Source organism: Erpetoichthys calabaricus, chromosome 9 (genome assembly GCF_900747795.2).
Source record: "Erpetoichthys calabaricus chromosome 9, fErpCal1.3, whole genome shotgun sequence".
Lineage (NCBI taxonomy): Eukaryota > Metazoa > Chordata > Cladistia > Polypteriformes > Polypteridae > Erpetoichthys > Erpetoichthys calabaricus.
Genome location: NC_041402.2, coordinates 35,487,975 through 35,505,587, shown reverse-complemented (window position 1 = coordinate 35,505,587; position 17,613 = coordinate 35,487,975). Strand labels below are relative to the sequence as shown.

The window sequence follows — 17,613 nt, the reverse complement described above, 5'->3', positions numbered from 1 at the left end:
TACATTAAGTACTACTGCAGTGCCTTCGGGTATACCTCATTTTTTGTTTGCCCATTACATGCTTAAATGTATACATTTTTTGTTGCACCTACCCGAGAACACGCGACATATAACCGAGCGTGGGAGAAGCATGGATTTTAAACACGCGTTGAGTTGATCTGCTGGTCTCCCTCGTGGAATAACTGGTAATGTTTGACTAAAATCTACAGCGAGTAAAACGACATTACCTCCTATTTTTTTTTTTACGATCTCTAAGATCTTGGTTTTTTCGGTTCAAGGCTTCATAAGCTCTTTTATGTTGTATGGTGTACTTATCCCAAACCATCATCTTTGAATGTTGCAAGACTTTCGCCTTGGATGTAGATCGGGGTAATTACATTCATTGCATTCCTAGTCTGAATCACAATGTGATTGTATGGGTGGTTACCTGGCACTGTAGGGTTGCCACCCGTCCTTTAAAATACGGAATCGTGCCGCATTTGAGAATGAAATTGCACGTCCCGTTTTGAATCAATACTGGACGGGATTTATCCCGTATTTTTTTTATAATTTTTTTTTAAAGCAGCGTCTCATGCAAATCATCCCACACGCATTTTATGAAGATGCCTCCTTTCCTACTTTTGATTGGGTAATACTTGATGTCATCGTTAGTTTGATTGGTCTTTTTAACTGTCCAGTGAGGAGGGCGTGTCTTTTAAGTAGAGTCTGCAAAGTGTTGGCACTGAGATGTGGCGTCAGCGCCATAGTTGAAGCCCCTAACGTTGCGGTCAGCAAGTCGGCTAACATCCGCCACGTGCTGTCTTTCAGTTGCGAGAAGCAGATCATAGAATGGTTGAAACTGTTGCCCCTAACGTTGCGCCACGGCGTGTGGTTCGTTTATACCTCGTGTCTTCTCATTAAAGTTTTATCTCGCGAATATGTTATTGCAATCCGCAGCGGGAGCGTTTCTATAAACTTAATTTAAAGTTACGTTTTACACCGTGCTTTGTTTCCCTTATGAACATGCTTGTATGCTTAACTCGCTCCGTTCTCAATTGTTTAATTAATTTTTTGCTCTTCGCTGTTTGCGGCTCTTCCTCCATTTCCCCCTACTTCGTTGTTTTATCTCGCGAATATGTTATTGCAATCCTGAACGGGAGCGTTTCAATAAACTGATTGAAAATAGTTTTGCATTTACCTTTTTAGTAAAAGGCGAGCTTTTAAGCCTGAGAAATCACCCCGTAAATGCACACGTTTAATTGCACATTTGTTAATATGTATGGTTACACAGTATTAAAAGACAGTGAACAACGTCAGTTACCTTTGTTCCCGCGTTTGATAAAAGGTGAGCTTTTAAGCCTGAGAAATCACCCCGTAAATGCACACGTTTAATTGCACATGTGTTAATATGTATGCTTACACAGTATTAAAAGACAGTCAAAAATTAACGTCATTTACCTTCGTTCCCGCATGTGACTCGTGCTGTAAATCTGTTCCTTGTTTTTAGTTCACGTGATTACGTAGGAGGCGTGATGACGCGATACGTGACTCCGCCTCCTCCATTACAGTGTATGGACAAAAAATATGTTCCAGTTATGACCATTACGCTTTGAATTTCGAAATGAAACCTGCCTAACTTTTGTAAGTAAGCTGTAAGGAATGAGCCTGCCAAATTTCAGCCTTCCACCTACACGGGAAGTTGGAGAATTAGTGATGAGTCAGTCAGTCAGTCAGTCAGTCAGTGAGTGAGTCAGTCAGTCAGTCAGTGAGGGCTTTGCCTTTTATTATTATAGATATATGTGTATGTGTGTGTGTGTATGTATGTGTATATATATATGTTATGTGTATATATATATATATGTATATATATGTGGATGTGTATATGTATATATATATATATATATATATTTGCAGTTGGAGACCCACAAAGGGAGAAAAAACGAATCACGTATCATAAAATAGTTTTATTCCTGAGCTTTCAACCCCTATCAGGGGTCTTCATCAGAGGATAATGCTTAGACTTACAAGAATCAAAGGCAATATATAGCAACACATTCAGGGGGGGGGGGGGTGGAGGTGACTAAGTCCGTATGATCAAAAAGGGGGGGGGGGGTTTATCGTTAAATTAAAGTGCATATGTCCTCCTTAAGTTGGCATATGCTGGGTTTATGTCCAAGTGTCTGTTGATGGCATTTTCATCTGATAGCCAAGACTCGGCCAACTCTCTGGCGCTTTTTGTACTGGCCTTAAATTTATCCTCTGATGAAGACCCCTGATAGGGGTTGAAAGCTCAGGAATAAAACTATTTTATGATACGTGATTGGTTTTTTCTCCCTTTGTGGGTCTCCAACTGCAAATATGCAAACCGTATCACAGACCTTCTCTTCCATTCATATATATATATGTAGATATGTATATATATGTATATGTATATATATGTTTATGTGTGTGTGTGTGTGTGTGTATATTATTATATATATATATATATATATATATATATATATATAAAAGACAGCAACACTCATAACAATGACAACACAATTACATTGACAATCATGTTACGTTATTTTTAAAATGTTTCCTTTTCTTTTTCATAACCTCTTTAACACACTACTTCTCCGCTGCGAAGCACGGGTATTTTGCTATTAATCTATATATATATATAAAGGAGAGTTGGGATCCAAGAGACTGTGTTTGTGTGTTTGTGGAGGGATGGAGAGTTAAGGCGGGTGTTGGAGTCACGTGATCATCTCCCCTCCCATTCACCTCATTTCATTCACTTCATTTCGCTCCGAGCTGAGCTCCGCAGCTGGCGCGGTCTTGCTGTTCTTGATTTGCTTTTCACATGGCCAAGTATACGTTGCATGCTCAAGAGTAAGCTCAGCGCACAACATGGTCATATTACAACCGGAGGGGCGAACTGACAACATGGTATACAAAGAGATCCTTAACAAATAATTATTGGTATAATTTCCCTCAGTTTATTATTTAAAATTTTAAAGCAGTACTTCGCCGCTGCGAAGCGCGGGTATTTTGCTATATATATATATATATATATATATATGTAGATATGTAAATTTGTATATATATATATATATATATATGTATATATATATGTATATGTTGATGTGTGTATGTATATATATGTATATGTAGATATGTGTATATGTAGATATGTATATATATGTATATATGTTTATGTATATATATGGTTACATAACCTCTTTAACACACTACTTCACCGCTGCAAAGCATGGGTATTTTGCTATATGTATATATATATATATATATATATGTGTCTGTATGTGTATATATATATATATATATATATATATATATATATATATATATATATATATATATATATATATGTGTGTGTGTATGTATGTATGTGTGTATATGTATGTGTATATATATATGTGGATGTCTATATGTATATATATATATATATATATATATATATGTATATATGTAGATATGTGTATATGTAGATATGTATATAAGTATATATGTTTATGTATATATATGTTTACATAACCTCTTTAACACACTACTTCTCAGCTGCGAAGCGCGGGTATTTTGCTAGTTTGGACAATAAAGTTAAGTCTAGCAGATAGAATCGAGAGGTGCAAACCTTATCTTGTGAAAGCAGATTTACATAAATCCCCTTCTCTCTGGTTTGGGAACTATAGTGTCTCTGACCGCAAGGTCCTACAACAGATCATTGGGACCTCTCTACCCATTATTAAAGATATTTTTTTTTAAGAGTTGTACTTGCAAAGCCTATGACATTCTCTTTGTCCTGCTTCCATCTGGCAGAAGGTATCATATTATTCAAACCACTTCTACTAGGTTTTGCAACAGCTTCTACCTCATGAATGTCTGGACTCCCACTCGACATTGCCCCTCCTGCTCGACATTCAGCTCCTGGCTACAGCAATACCCTTCTCCTGAAATGGGTGTCTGCAACAAATGGTTTGATAACTAGCACCATCTCTGGACTACACAATAATCTGCAGTATCAGGAAGACTGAAAAACACCCACATGTCTGCAGCAACAGGCTGCTAGAAGCTGCAACAAGTAAATAGTTTACTGTAACTTTTCAGACATTGCACAGCACAGCGGTTTGTTTCAATAACTATTTTCTCCAACAGACTACCATCAAAAAATTGTACATGGTCCAGACAATCATGATCAACACACATCTTTAGACTGGTGTAAGCCATAAACGGGCAGTGAGAAGGTGCAGGACTGTTAGCTGCAGTATCAAGCCAATGCTACACATGAATATCACTGAAACTTGGCAAGTCGGAATCTACCGAACAAGTGTCAATTTCACAGTCAATGTCAACATCTGAAGATCAATTAATATCGTTATCACTATCGCTCGATTCAAGCAACGGTGCAGTTTAAGTTTGTTCTAAAACAGGCTTTACAGTTTTTAGTTTGCCATTGTGTTTATGGTTCAAGGCAATGCCCCACTCATGAATACTGATCAATTAACAAAGTGGCAGAATGCATAGAAATATTCATGTTTTTTTGCAACATAATGTTATTTCAGCCACTAAATGGTAGCATAATACTGTTCCAAGAGTCATTCAAGGTTAATACTGTAAAGCAGATCATTACACATCACCCCGAGTCTGACTCAGACTTAACAATATTTATACATAATTTCAAGCCTGAGTCATGGTCAGGGTTAACGTCAGGGTGGATAATGGCCACAGTATTTTTTTTGTTATCACGAACACACACTTTAATATCATGTGGACACAGGGACTGTCACGCAGCTTCCTAGCAAGGCTGTCGGCTTATAGGTCTGGCTGAAAAATTCTGCGTGCATAGTACCAATATTATATGCAAGTCTTCAAGTCAGTTGTGGATGTAAGCTTACTGGCAATGGCATGATGGTTTTCAGCTTTTGCATCTTGACCGTGCTTACAGATGGAATGTGGTATCCTGACTTAAAATAATAATCTACCAAAAGCCTAAGCTGACATGTCATACTCTACCACTGCAAACACCTGTGTCATTTCCTCTGACCACATGTCATCACAGCTTTTTGTTTCTACCGTTACTGATCCAGTAGTTTGCTGCAGCATGACCTTGTAAATAAAACACTTGTTTTTTGTGTGGTAATGCACTGTGCTGCCTTTATATTTCAGCACAATTTTATATAGTTTCCAGCAAACTTCATCAACCTTTTACTCAAAGGGCTGTCATACCAAGCTATGTTTAATGTGCTTCATTTTTACCTAGACTTTCATTCTGCTTCCAGATTTAAAGCATTCTGATGTTTACCTTAAATACTGTCCTCCAAGGTCTACAGCATGTAAATTAACAACAAGTCTTTATCAGCCACTGTAATAAAGCCAGGTAATTTCACAACTCAAATTCAAATTAATTGTATTATTAGCAAGATTATGTGGTTTAAACACTGCAAGTATGTTATTCAAATAATGGTTAATCGTTAACATTCTTAGGTCTTAGGCCATTCTGAAGCTCTACGTTTCTTTGTCTTTAAACATTTTAATGTAGATTTACTTGACTGTTTTGGATCATAGTCTTGATTCATGTGTGCTTCAGCAAAAATGCATGGATGGGTGAACTGGCATCTTGCTCAAGCATGTTACAATACAGAGTAGAATTCATTGTTCCCTCAACTATCATAAGTTATGAAGTTCCTGATACATCAGTGTGCCCTCAAACCCTGACACTAAAAGTGCCACGCTTCATTATTTAAGAGGTTCTTACTGTGGAATGTAGTTTATTTTTTTTACTCTAGACACAACAGGGCCATATCACCCTAAAATTTCTACTTCTGAATCAATTCAACTAGCTTATATACAAAGCTACAAACCAGATGAAAAAAACAGTTTACTTTCTTTCCTTTCAGACTTGCTTCTGTTTATTAATACAACCTACAAAAAGATCTGCTCAAAAAAATGTAATAATGCAGAAAATCAGAAAATACAATTTTTAAGGAACAGTAAATGATTACGATATCCATTCCTAATCTTCTGCATATTTTGCCACAAAACCAAACAGTTTTCAATGCAGATTTCAAAACCTCAAACAATCGTAAAAATTAAAAGTAACCATTTTTAAAAGTCATCAAAAAGAAATACTACACCAACACATCATAAACTTTACTGAGAGGTCTCTGGGTATTGGGCGTCATTTAGCTGCAATTTTTTCATGAGCTTTCAAAAAATATCTGTACACATACTGTATTTGTGTGTGCAGATGTGCATGGGTTCTTTTATCATCTCTTCACATAACAACTATGCACTTCTTAAGATAAGCAGCACAAATAAGGAGGACAAAAATTAAGTAAATGAAGTTCACGCCTCTTAGTACATCTGAGAGAATGAGGCTGATCGGCTCTGTGAACTCTCACAGGCAGAACAAACGTAAAAGAGAGCGATGTGATTAGCTCAATGTTTTGGGATTAAAGACACTTGAATTATTATACAGTAGCCACATTAGCTGTTAAAGACAGGTAATAGAATACACTTTAAAATATTTGATATCTTTTGCTCTCTGTGTACCTTCCGTGCCATTCCTCTATATCTGTGTATGTCTGAATCTCTTTCCCAGCACTCTCTCTGTCAAGTGCATTCCCATAAAGTCTGTTTCTTAGACTGTCATTTTGAGCGTATTGTTCACTTCCTGTCCATTTTAAACTTTCACCTTTGAACACAACTATCTGTGCACCTCCTAAGCTTTTATTCCGCCTCATGTGTTTCATACTCATACTTCCTCTTTTGATCACATCACCAAAGCCAAACTGACCAATCACACCAATGCCAAACTGACTAACCAGATTGCTCTGAGGGACCAGACACATATACAGACCTTTCGGTTTAATTATATAAGTAGATTGTCAGCAGGTAAGTTAAAATTGAATTTAGGAACTCAATTACCAGAGACACTGGTTGCTATGGTGGGAGTAAACTGTTACTATAGCAAGTTTATCAAGTGGCCAAACTTGTTTTTGAACTGAGAATTTAAGAAAATCACAACATGGCCTACCCAGGTTAGCAGGTTAAAACAACCCCAAAGTTCTATACTGATATGATTACAACTTTAATTTGTAAATATCGAATGCAGTTGATTTTTCAACAATAGGAGGAGATGCTCATGTTCTTGGAAAAAAAATGAATTAATGAAAACCTCTAAAGAACAAAGTCTTGGCACATAAAAATGCAAAATAAAAAAGTCATTTTTTTTCTGTGCATGTGTGTGTTTTTTTACAGCTAATTATTGAACTTATATAAAGCTACAGACATGGATCCTTTGCACTTTCTAGTAGCACACTTGTCCTTGCTTCTTCAGGCACCTTTTAAGCATGTGTCCTGGTGTCAGAATAAGGGTCACTATTCCTCTTGCCATCATAAAAAGTGTTCAAAATACACTGGTGTCAGGTTTAAGCACCTGACTGTAACATTTTCTGTCCAGTATACCAAAAATGTAGGGGGCAAGCGGCAAACCTGATTGAACCCAGAAAATGGCCAATAACCTGGCTAACCATATATAACATCATCGCACATTTATTTGATTTATGCAAGCTAATGGAAAAATGCTATGGAATATCACCAGTGCAGTATGGTGATAATGCCTGGTCACATGTGGATGCTCACAACTAAAAGGACAAGTCTCACTGACAAATAATGATCAAGGTATTCATGCTAATTGACAACTGAAAGGAACAATTAACTGCTATGTGATTAATTCTCAGCAGCTGCCAATAAAATAGAAAAAACAAAGATTAAGAGTTTAAAGGAGTATGATCCATATGTAGTTCCCCACCCAGCTGAATGGGAGTGTAATTCAATAAATACATGGTCATTTGTTAACTTAATTCTATGACAACTAAACATCTGGCCCATCACAAAGTGATGTACTAGCTGGCAATGTGGTTTCATGGCTCCACAACTTGAATCGAGTTCCAAGTTGACTCAGTGACTCTGTACAGTTTACACATTCATCCAGTGCCTTCATGGGTTTTCTCCAGTTTTGTTGATTCTCCTTCCATATCTCAAAAATGCATTTGTTAGGCTAACCAGAGGCTTTAATTTAGTCATTTGTGAACGAGGATGGATGCATCACAATAAATGTCCTGTGAAAGGTGGATATCCTGTGAAGAAACGATTAATGTTTTATACCAAACGTTTCTAGAATATAATCCAGGTTCCCTTGACCTTCTAATATAATAAGAGGCATCCCACAATGAGGATGGATTAATCATCAATCTGAATCAACACATATTCCATCTTATTGCTGAAGTCTTCTATACAAAGTTCTTTGTAATGTTACTCTTTGAGAAGTATATTCTATATAAACTAAAAACTGACAAAATATATTTTGCCAAGATAATGCTTTTTGAAGTCATTTAAACATTAGGGTAGAGTATGGAGGGCGGCACGGTGGCGCAGTGGGTAGCGCTGCTGCCTCGCAGTTGGGAGACATGGGGACCCGGGTTCGCTTCCCGGGTCCTCCCTGCGTGGAGTTTGCATGTTCTCCCAGTGTCTGCGTGGGTTTCCTCCGGGTGCTCCGGTTTCCTCCCACAGTCCAAAGACATGCAGGTTAGGTGGATTGGCAATTCTAAATTGGCCCTAGTGTGTGCTTGGTGTGTGGGTGTGTTTGTGTGTGTCCTGCAGTGGGTTGGCACCCTGCCCAGGATTGGTTCCTGCCTTGTGCCCTGTGTTGGCTGGGATTGGCTCCAGCAGACCCCCGTGACCCTGTGTTCGGATTCAGCGGGTTGGAGGATGGATGGATGGATGGTAGAGTATGGAGGGGGCAGAATATCAACTTAAAATTGAACGTCGCACACACAATTGTCCGGACTATCCTAGCTTAGGAAAGATGTCTTCAGGAACCCGCTTCCTTGGGTCACACGTTCTGGAATTTCCTCTGCTTAGACCCAACTGGACAAAATATTTGATTACTTATCAGGCAGTCTTGGATTTATAATCTCCTCTAATCCTCTATCAACTTAATTTGTAGTAATATCTGATAGGATATAACTCTTTAAAGAACAATATTTTGAGATAATACTATACTGCTGTTAGCATGTCATTTAATCTTCCATCTGAGCAAAATTACTTCTTCTTTCAGATGCTCATGTTAGGATCATCTTTTTCCATCTCTTCCTGTCCTCTGCATCTTAGTCTGTCACACCCACCATCATCATATCCTCTCTCACCACATCCATAAACCTTCTTATAGGCCTTCATTTCCTTTTACCTGGCAGCTCCATCCTTACATCCTTTTCCCAATATACCCAGCATCTCTCCTCTGCACATGTCCAAACCAATGCAATCTTGCCTCTCTGACTTTGTCTCCCAACTGTCCAACCTCAGCTGACCCTCTAAACTAACTCACCAATAACAAATAAGAAGAAAAAGGATTACTTAAAATGAAAAAAAAAAAAAAATCACCATATGAGGAACAATCTAAAAGTTTTCAGTGTTGCTCTCAATTAAACATAGCACAAAACTGGTAGATTTTTAGCTACTTCTGTATCTCTGACTACATAATTTATATTAAAATTTTCTCCTTAGAACTTTATTTGTCCCCTGGGGGAAATTTGGCTTTTTACAAAAGTTCTTGAAATAAATACATATAAACAAACAGTAAATAGGTAGATAAATAACTAAATAAATAGTTATACACATAACTTTGGTCAGAGTGCAAATCAGAATGACTTAGCAAGAAAATTAAAAAGAAAGTAAAGTTCTGATGTGGCTGTCACAGTCACAGTCAGGCATCATGCAAATGTATGTATTGCTGTTGGTTATAAAGGAGCCCCTGTAGCGTTACTTGACACACTTCTGCTGAATAATTCGCTGGCTGAAGTTCCTCAGTGTTAGTGTGTCAGAGAAAGGATGGGCAGCATTTTTCATAATGGCACATTATTTCTCTCTGAATGTTGCACTGTAGGTCTCACACATGTAATGAAAACATAAAGTGACCAAAACATAAATTGGGTATGTACATTGGAGAAACCATACAGCTTGTAAACAGCCCAGCATAAACAGAATACACTAACAACATACAGTACCTAACAGAAGACACCATAACATAGATACATGTGGACCACAGCAATCACACCAATTCAGTCAAAGTGTAGAAAAATGAAAATAATTTTTCTGTGTCTGCAATCTATAAATAACTTTGGATAAAGGAATAAACTGGATAATTACATCTGAAAATTTAAAAAATTAAAATGGCTTAGTTTCACAAACAGGTTTAGGCTTAAACCACTATGTACTTAACCAAAGCACAGGCAAGATACTTAATGAAGTGTCTCTAGGGCCCTTACCTCTGAATCTGAAAGGTCAGAGATAAAATGACCATAGCATCTTTAGGAAATGAAGCTTCATACCGAAAGTTCACAAGATTTGGCAACGTCGCTGAATTTTACGGGTTGAAGATTACAACTTCAGCCATGTTTATGTTATTTGTGCCAGTAAGCTTTACAATAAGGAAACTGCTTGACCCAAGTACATTTTCAACAAAGCTTGTTCAAAACTTAAAATATCTTCTTCTTTTAAGGAGCACACTGAACTTTTTTCTTTTTTTGCCAAAATGCATCTCCGAGCTGATCTGACCCATAGAATATGCAGCTATCCCAGAGGATTCTCCACAGATAACACTGCCACTATTGTCAGGACTTGTCTGTACTTCAGGACAAGCTCATGGCATTAAAGTATTTGTTCTTAATGGTTGGATGTTAAATGTCTCAGAACCACATGCATTCCCACACTTTTAATAACTAACGAAACTACAGTGTACGATCCATTGTTTATTAAAAAAAAAAAATTAAAACAGCAAATATTTTACACAAAACATATCCATAACACAAACATTTCAGCTAGAGGATTCTGGAATTGTATGCGGAAGTGCCCTCAAAGGCAAGAAATGGAAAAGCAATTCTGAAGCAAAGCTTTATCCATAGAGGGGTATTTAGAATGGAAGAGCCTATGCAGGTACACACTAACAATAAAGGTAGAATTTCCTACTACCAATAAAATCAAGAATGCTAAAACTGGAGAAGGATCTCTTATGATATTACTGCTAATATTCTCCAAGTTTAATAAACAGACAATGGCACCTACTGTAGGTAAAAAAAACTCCCCCATATGCTACTAAATTCAAATGATATACATTATTTACACACACACACAAACAGTAGTATGCCATCTAACATAAAGCAGAGGTTCACAGCTTAAGTCAAAATGTTTAAGAAAACTGTTACAAATATTGTCTTGGATCCATCTACATCACCTGAGCCCTCTCTAAATGTTACAGCAAATACAGTATATACTGCATGCAGAAAACCAAGTGTCATCCCAGAAAATGCCATGCTACTTCTGCTTTGGGCCTGTCAAACTGCAGATGCCAAAATAATATTAGTGGAGAAGATATGAATTCAGTTTTTTCAAGCTACTAATTATTTTAATATATTTAAAAAATTGTTCAAAACAGACCACATGATTAAGAATTACTACTTAAAAAATGTGTTTTGAGACTTTTCAGGTAAGGACAACAGAAGATGATTAGCACATGCAAGGACTTCATACATGTGACAATACTGACCCTATAAACCTATTTACTAACAACAGGAAAAACATTTCTCATGGAATGACCACAACCAAAATACAGAAACGGGAAATGTCCTACAGATGAACAATCTTTGATGTCTCAACCCCCCATCATTTTTTATGAAACTTTTCAATTGAGAGAGATCACCAACACAGATAACATTTTGCTTAATGGGAATGAATGCTCAAACAAAATCTCTTTAGGTCATTGAAAGTGAATATGCACTCATCAGTTAAAACATGTTTCCGGTACACAAAACATTTCCCTAAGAGAAGAATCAAAGAAGGATACCTTTCTGTTTGTTACTGTCTGTGTCCATGGGATACATTACTTTGTTTTTTTAAGATGCTGGCTCAAAGACTCAGCAATGAAGATAAACTTTGAACCTGAACACAAATAACTTTCACTGCAAAAAAAGTTGGTGAGAGACAAAGACAGTTGTCCCTCAATAAAACCAAACTGGAAAATAGATTACCATTTTCTCCATAAGGACAGTTTTCCAATACTTAGTTCGCTATCCAGAGCTAAATGGCCCTTGCCTCAGTGAAGCCAAGTCCTTGTCACTGATGTCAAATCATCTCAATGAATGTACTTTAGATTCTTAACAGAGATGACACTGTCATCAGAGAAAACAGGACACAGAAACTGGACTCTGCCTCTTGAACTGCAAAGTACTGATGCAGCCAAAAACAAAATGATCTTTGCTTTGTTTATTGTGGATAATTTTAAAAAATACTACTCTGCTTAAAGGAATATTCCACCCAAAAATTATATCTTTTATTTGTTAGTTACCACATGTAGTATGTGGCGGTGGATGAGAAAAAGTTTTAATCTCATGTTTTCTTGGAGAAAAGACAAAGATTCAAATTGAACAGGAACTACACTGGCCAACTGTGGACAACAGTAAATGATGTTAAAAACAACCATGGAAAAAAGAAAAAAATTCTCATGTAACTTGTGTCACATAATCCACATGTCTGTTATCCATTCATATTATACAGAACTTGCAAATGCATGCATTTTTGCTAAAATACTACTGATACTTACTTCTGGAAAACTCAGCAAAAAAGATAAACCGGAAAAGTACATTCCCATAACAATTGTGCTTTTGAATTGGAGATCTGCCCCAACCTCTCATTCACTAGTTAATGTTATGTTCCATTTACCTCAGAAGTTAGATGTCAGAGCTGGGAATGACATCACACCCGTTGACAGCGTTCCAGTTAAATATTTGGAAAAACAATATGGATGCTTCCAAGAAAACCTTTGTTCTGCTTGCTTTTTTCGGAATACTGACAACTACTGAACAATGCATTATGTGGTATTTTGTGCATCCAAACACCGTAGCAACAAGTCCACATAGAGGTTGGATAGTACTGTATGTATTTAATGAAACACAAATTGACAGAAATGCTAATAAATACTACAGTTTTCACTAAAGTTTGCAGTGTACATCAGCATTTTAAACTGACATCATAATCTGAAGTCTGACAAACTCGGACTTGACAGACCAGACGGGAGTTTCAGAAAGAAGGAAACCAGACTTGTGGAGGTATTCCATTTGAAAATTCCAACAAGGAACTCCGAAACTCTGACTTCCCAATTCAAATGAAATGCAACATAAGAATCCTGTCTTCAATTCAAACACAAATTTCAATAATGTGCCTTTCTTGTTTGCATGTTCAGAAAAATATAAATGGACAACAGATATGTGAATTACACGACACAAGTTACATGAGAATTTTTTTCTTTTTCCCCATGGATGTTTCCACATAGTTTGTAGTTGTCCATAGTTGGTCACCATTGTGTTCTGTTCAATTTGTACCATGAAAACATGAGATTAAAAAGTTGTCTCGGCCACCACTACAAAGTACACATGGGGTAAGTAACATGGAAAAAAAAATTAATTACATTTATACAGTGCTTTTCTCACTGCTCAATGCAATTTACAAAGAGAGTAGGAAGACACTTCAACCACCACTAATGTGGAACATCTACCTGAAAGATGCAATGGCAGCCATTTTTGCGTTAAACTCACCACACATTAGATATTATGTGGTGACAGGGTGTGGGGATGATTAGGGAGCCAGAATGGATGAGGCTATGATGGGCAATTCTGCTGGGATGTTAAGAAACACCCCACTCTTTTCAAAAGGGATTTTTGATGACCACAGAGAATCAGGACTTGAATTTTCCATTTCATCTGAAGGACAACACCAATTTTTACAGCACAATGACCCTTTCACTGCACTGGGGAGTTGGGATTCACACACAGACCACAGGGCAAGTGTCCCCTGCTGGCCTCACCAACAAACACCTCTTCCAGCAACAACCCAAGGCTTTTCTAGATGGTCTTCCATCCAGGTACTACTGGCTGATTCTAAACATGCTTAACTTAAGATGGACCATCTGTGGTATATATTTTTTGGTACTCCTTTAATGAATGGTGAAATAAGAGCAGTGAAACACTCCTCTCACTTAAGTGAATGAAGGGATAAATGTCCCTGCAATCTCTCTAGTGACATCAAGCATGGAAATGACAAAGATCCCAATGACAGCTGACTCTTTGACTGCAACAAACAACAAGCTTGAGGTAGATGACCTTCTCATTGCCCATTTCAAACGGTGTCATCCATCAAGACCTATTACTCTACTTAACCAGGAAACCTCCTTGCCAAGCAAAATATTTATTGAAAAACTTAGCTCTTTAGTATCAATCCCCCCCAATCCAAAAACTCACCATAGCCCAGAGAACCCCTGGCATGCTACACTCACAGAGCTTCAGATTTAAGGGGGTTTGCAAACACTGTAATGACCATACGGACCAGCAGCTCCCAAACCATCGAGCATTTCAAATTGTTGTTCTGGACCACACGTTCGATGCCCACTCCTCAAGATGCTGACCACTGACGTGCAGGTGCGCAATCACGGCTAAGATCCGCGTGGCTCAAACAGAGCACTAACGTGCGCGCACACACGCACGCAGGGACGCAAATAGACACACACATACATGTATCTGTATATAATGCACGTGTCCTCCCGACCACGCGACGTGTCCTCTTGTTCAGGTTGGGGAGAAAGGGGGAGGGGCGAGGTCACTGGAGGAGTGGGGCCCGGTGTCTCCCACACCGCCTGTCTCATTCTGTGTCCTCGCCGTGATGCATTTATCTTGCTACGTCATGCCGCAAGTCAGCTCCTTTCCGCCTGGGAGAGTGTGAAACGCCGCGACACTGAGGCCCGGGGACCCGGACAGCCCTCCCGCTCGGCCCCGGCACGACATGGCGTTTCGACCTGCACTTACCGGCTCGCCCAGTGGCGTCGCGACGCTCCCAGTGAGCAGCCCGTCAGTCCAGAGAAATGCTTGTTCTCGAACTCCCAAGTTGATTTTTTTCCTCTCCCTTGTTTTTTTAATCAGTGCCGTCGCTGCCGGCGACCTCCGCTAACGTGACGATCCGCCTTATTTGCATATCAGCTATTTGCCTCCTGATTGGACGGGAGGGCGGTTCCTAGCTTTTTTTTTTTTTGGGAGGGGGGGTGCACCTGCGTCTCCCGCTCCTAGAAGACAGGTGAAGTCCCCTGTGCGGGGCCACCGTTTGACTTGGGCTGCTTTCGTGTGTACCAAGGCAGCCGGACTGCCCAAAAACTGTGCGGCGCGGGGCAAACAGCACGGGGTGGAGATGTGCAAGATGGCCTCGGCAAAGCTGAAGCCAATCGGTTGAGCTCTTACACTCTGCCTGTTGGATACGAGCGCATCCTAAAGCGCGGGCGCCCTCCAGCGTTGGGCAGCAGCACGGATTCAGCAGCCGAACTTGGTTTGGCCTGGGAGCGCGCAGCCGCCCCCCCCCCCTTCCTCTCCGCCGCCCCTTCCTCCGTCCCTCTCCGCCCTGCGAAGTGTGATCCGTCGCGACAGTGACTGTGAGGGTGGGGCCAGCGGCTGAATTACTTTAGAACGGGAACATGAAAATACCGCATGACTTTTGATATTGAACTTGACTTTATTATTTGTATGCCATTGTATTCGCTGGACGTAAAGTCGATTTGGACGGTATACATGAGTGTGGTGGGTATGTGCGTGTCCACTGTGACAATTGTCGCCGCTCCGTACGGGTTTGGTGCTGTCAGGATTGGCGCCAGCTCCTCGCAACTCGGAATTATGTAAACGGGCTAGAAAATGGACTGTCGACACTCCCTGGCATTGGACCTGTTCGCTGTAGGAGCTCTAGTTAAATTAAGAAAATGTACTAGAAATGGATACCGCGTTAAACGTGTGATAAAATACAGCGGGCAACGCGAGAACAGGATAACAGTCCTATTTTTAATTAAATAAGAACATGTAAAACAAACGTTACTGGCACATAATCACGTGTGCTGCTGTAGCTTTAATTCACGTGTTATAACAGTAATGGAGCCGCTGACGTATCTGGTGCTATGCTCGATTTATACTGTACATTCACTTATCATTGGGAACAGTGTACTAATACTGGGTAGGCAGTGACTTGCACATACATTCTGGTGGGAAGTGGCTCACAAAGTGGAAAAGAGGCACTTGACAAGACCAGATTTTTTACATTTTAATATTGGACGCAATTTGTGCCTTCCTTTACTTCTGTGTTTTTAATTTCATTGGATATTCGGATGCAACATCACAGGCACTGGCAAAAATATTGGTCCATGATTGCTAATAAATTCAGAATATAATTGTGCTATTGTTATTTTAATATATTAATAGAGATTATAATTACTATTATGTCAGTTTATAATTATCAGAATTTACACTACACTCCCTTTACTTTATTTTCCAAATATAGTACATCTTAAAAAAGACAAAACAAAAGTTAAAGGTACATTAAATATCAAATGTACTTTAAGAAAAAGAGACCACATCATAGCACATCACTATAACTTAAATGCTATGCATAATTTTGTTCATTTTATCCTACATGATTTTTAACTTAAAGACAGAATGTATACATTATGAAACACTATCATTGTATGATTCTACAGAATGATCTTCAGTCTGAGCCAGTCAATCCATTAGGCAAAGTAGGTGGCCACCTAGGGTGGCGCTTATGAAAGTTAACGGGTGCGTGCTCCAAACACCAAGAGGGTCCCATCCACCCGCTCCTTGTCCTCTAAGTCTAATAATACTAATGCCCTATGGACGACAAGGGGTGCTGTTTGGGTAACTCAAGGGATGTGTGCTCCATCCCCAAGGGGAACCACCTCCCAGGTCCTCGAAATCTAATAATACTGAATACCTGCTGTGGATACAGAGGTGTGCCGTTTTGGTAACTTAAAGGGTTGCATGCTGTGGAGAATGAGGGAATGCAAAGTGTCCTCGAAGTCTAATAATACTGAATGCATATTATGCACACAAAGGAGTATCATTTATGTAACTTGAGAGATGTGGATGCGGCACATGCTCCAAAACACCTAGGGGGACTCCCAGCCCTTCATAGGGCTCCATATGGGCTTCATTAAGCACTGTCTTCAGATGCCACAGAATTTCATAAGTGCATTATTTCAGAACATTTATACAGTTAGGCTAAGATGATTAATCGGTTACTATAAACTGTAGCAAATGTGTCTGATGCTTAGAAGACCCACCATTGTCCCTGTACCTAAAAAAAGCAAGTACAACCTGTATGAAAGACTATCACCCCATTGCACTAATGTCTGTAGCTATGAAGTATTTCGAAAAGCTGTCAAAAAAGTAAATTCATTAGAGTTTGTATATTGTTCCAACAGGTTTACAAAGGATACCATCACCTTGATCCCACATACAGTACTGGCCCACCTGGACAAAAGGAGAGTAAATTATACCATGCCATACCATTTTTATTTGTTAAGCGCTTAAAAACACAGCATTACAACTGACCGAAGCGCTGTACAGTTAAAACAAGCAAGACTAAAAGAAAAATATTAAAAACAAACATTAAGAGAGAAATTAAAACAGAGACACTAAAAAACAGGTCAGGGGACCCAATAAAACAGAGAAATAGCATAAAGCAAGTGGAAATAAG

At 38.9% G+C, this 17,613-nt stretch overlaps 1 protein-coding gene across 11 annotated transcripts in view; it reads right to left on the bottom strand.

The window, feature by feature from the left end:
- Positions 1-15,247, bottom strand: part of chd9 (chromodomain helicase DNA binding protein 9) — a 270,690-nt gene extending 255,443 nt beyond the window's left edge. For 8 of the 11 annotated variants that reach the window (XM_051932069.1, XM_051932071.1, XM_051932076.1 and 5 more), the window contains exon 1: positions 14,892-15,245. The gene's annotated coding sequence lies outside the window, so the exon portion shown is untranslated. Of the gene's footprint in view, positions 1-14,891 lie in introns of all 11 variants that reach the window. The other 3 variants (XM_051932074.1, XM_051932078.1, XM_051932075.1) reach the window with 2 other exon arrangements.
- Between the last annotated feature and the right edge of the window lie 2,366 nt (positions 15,248-17,613).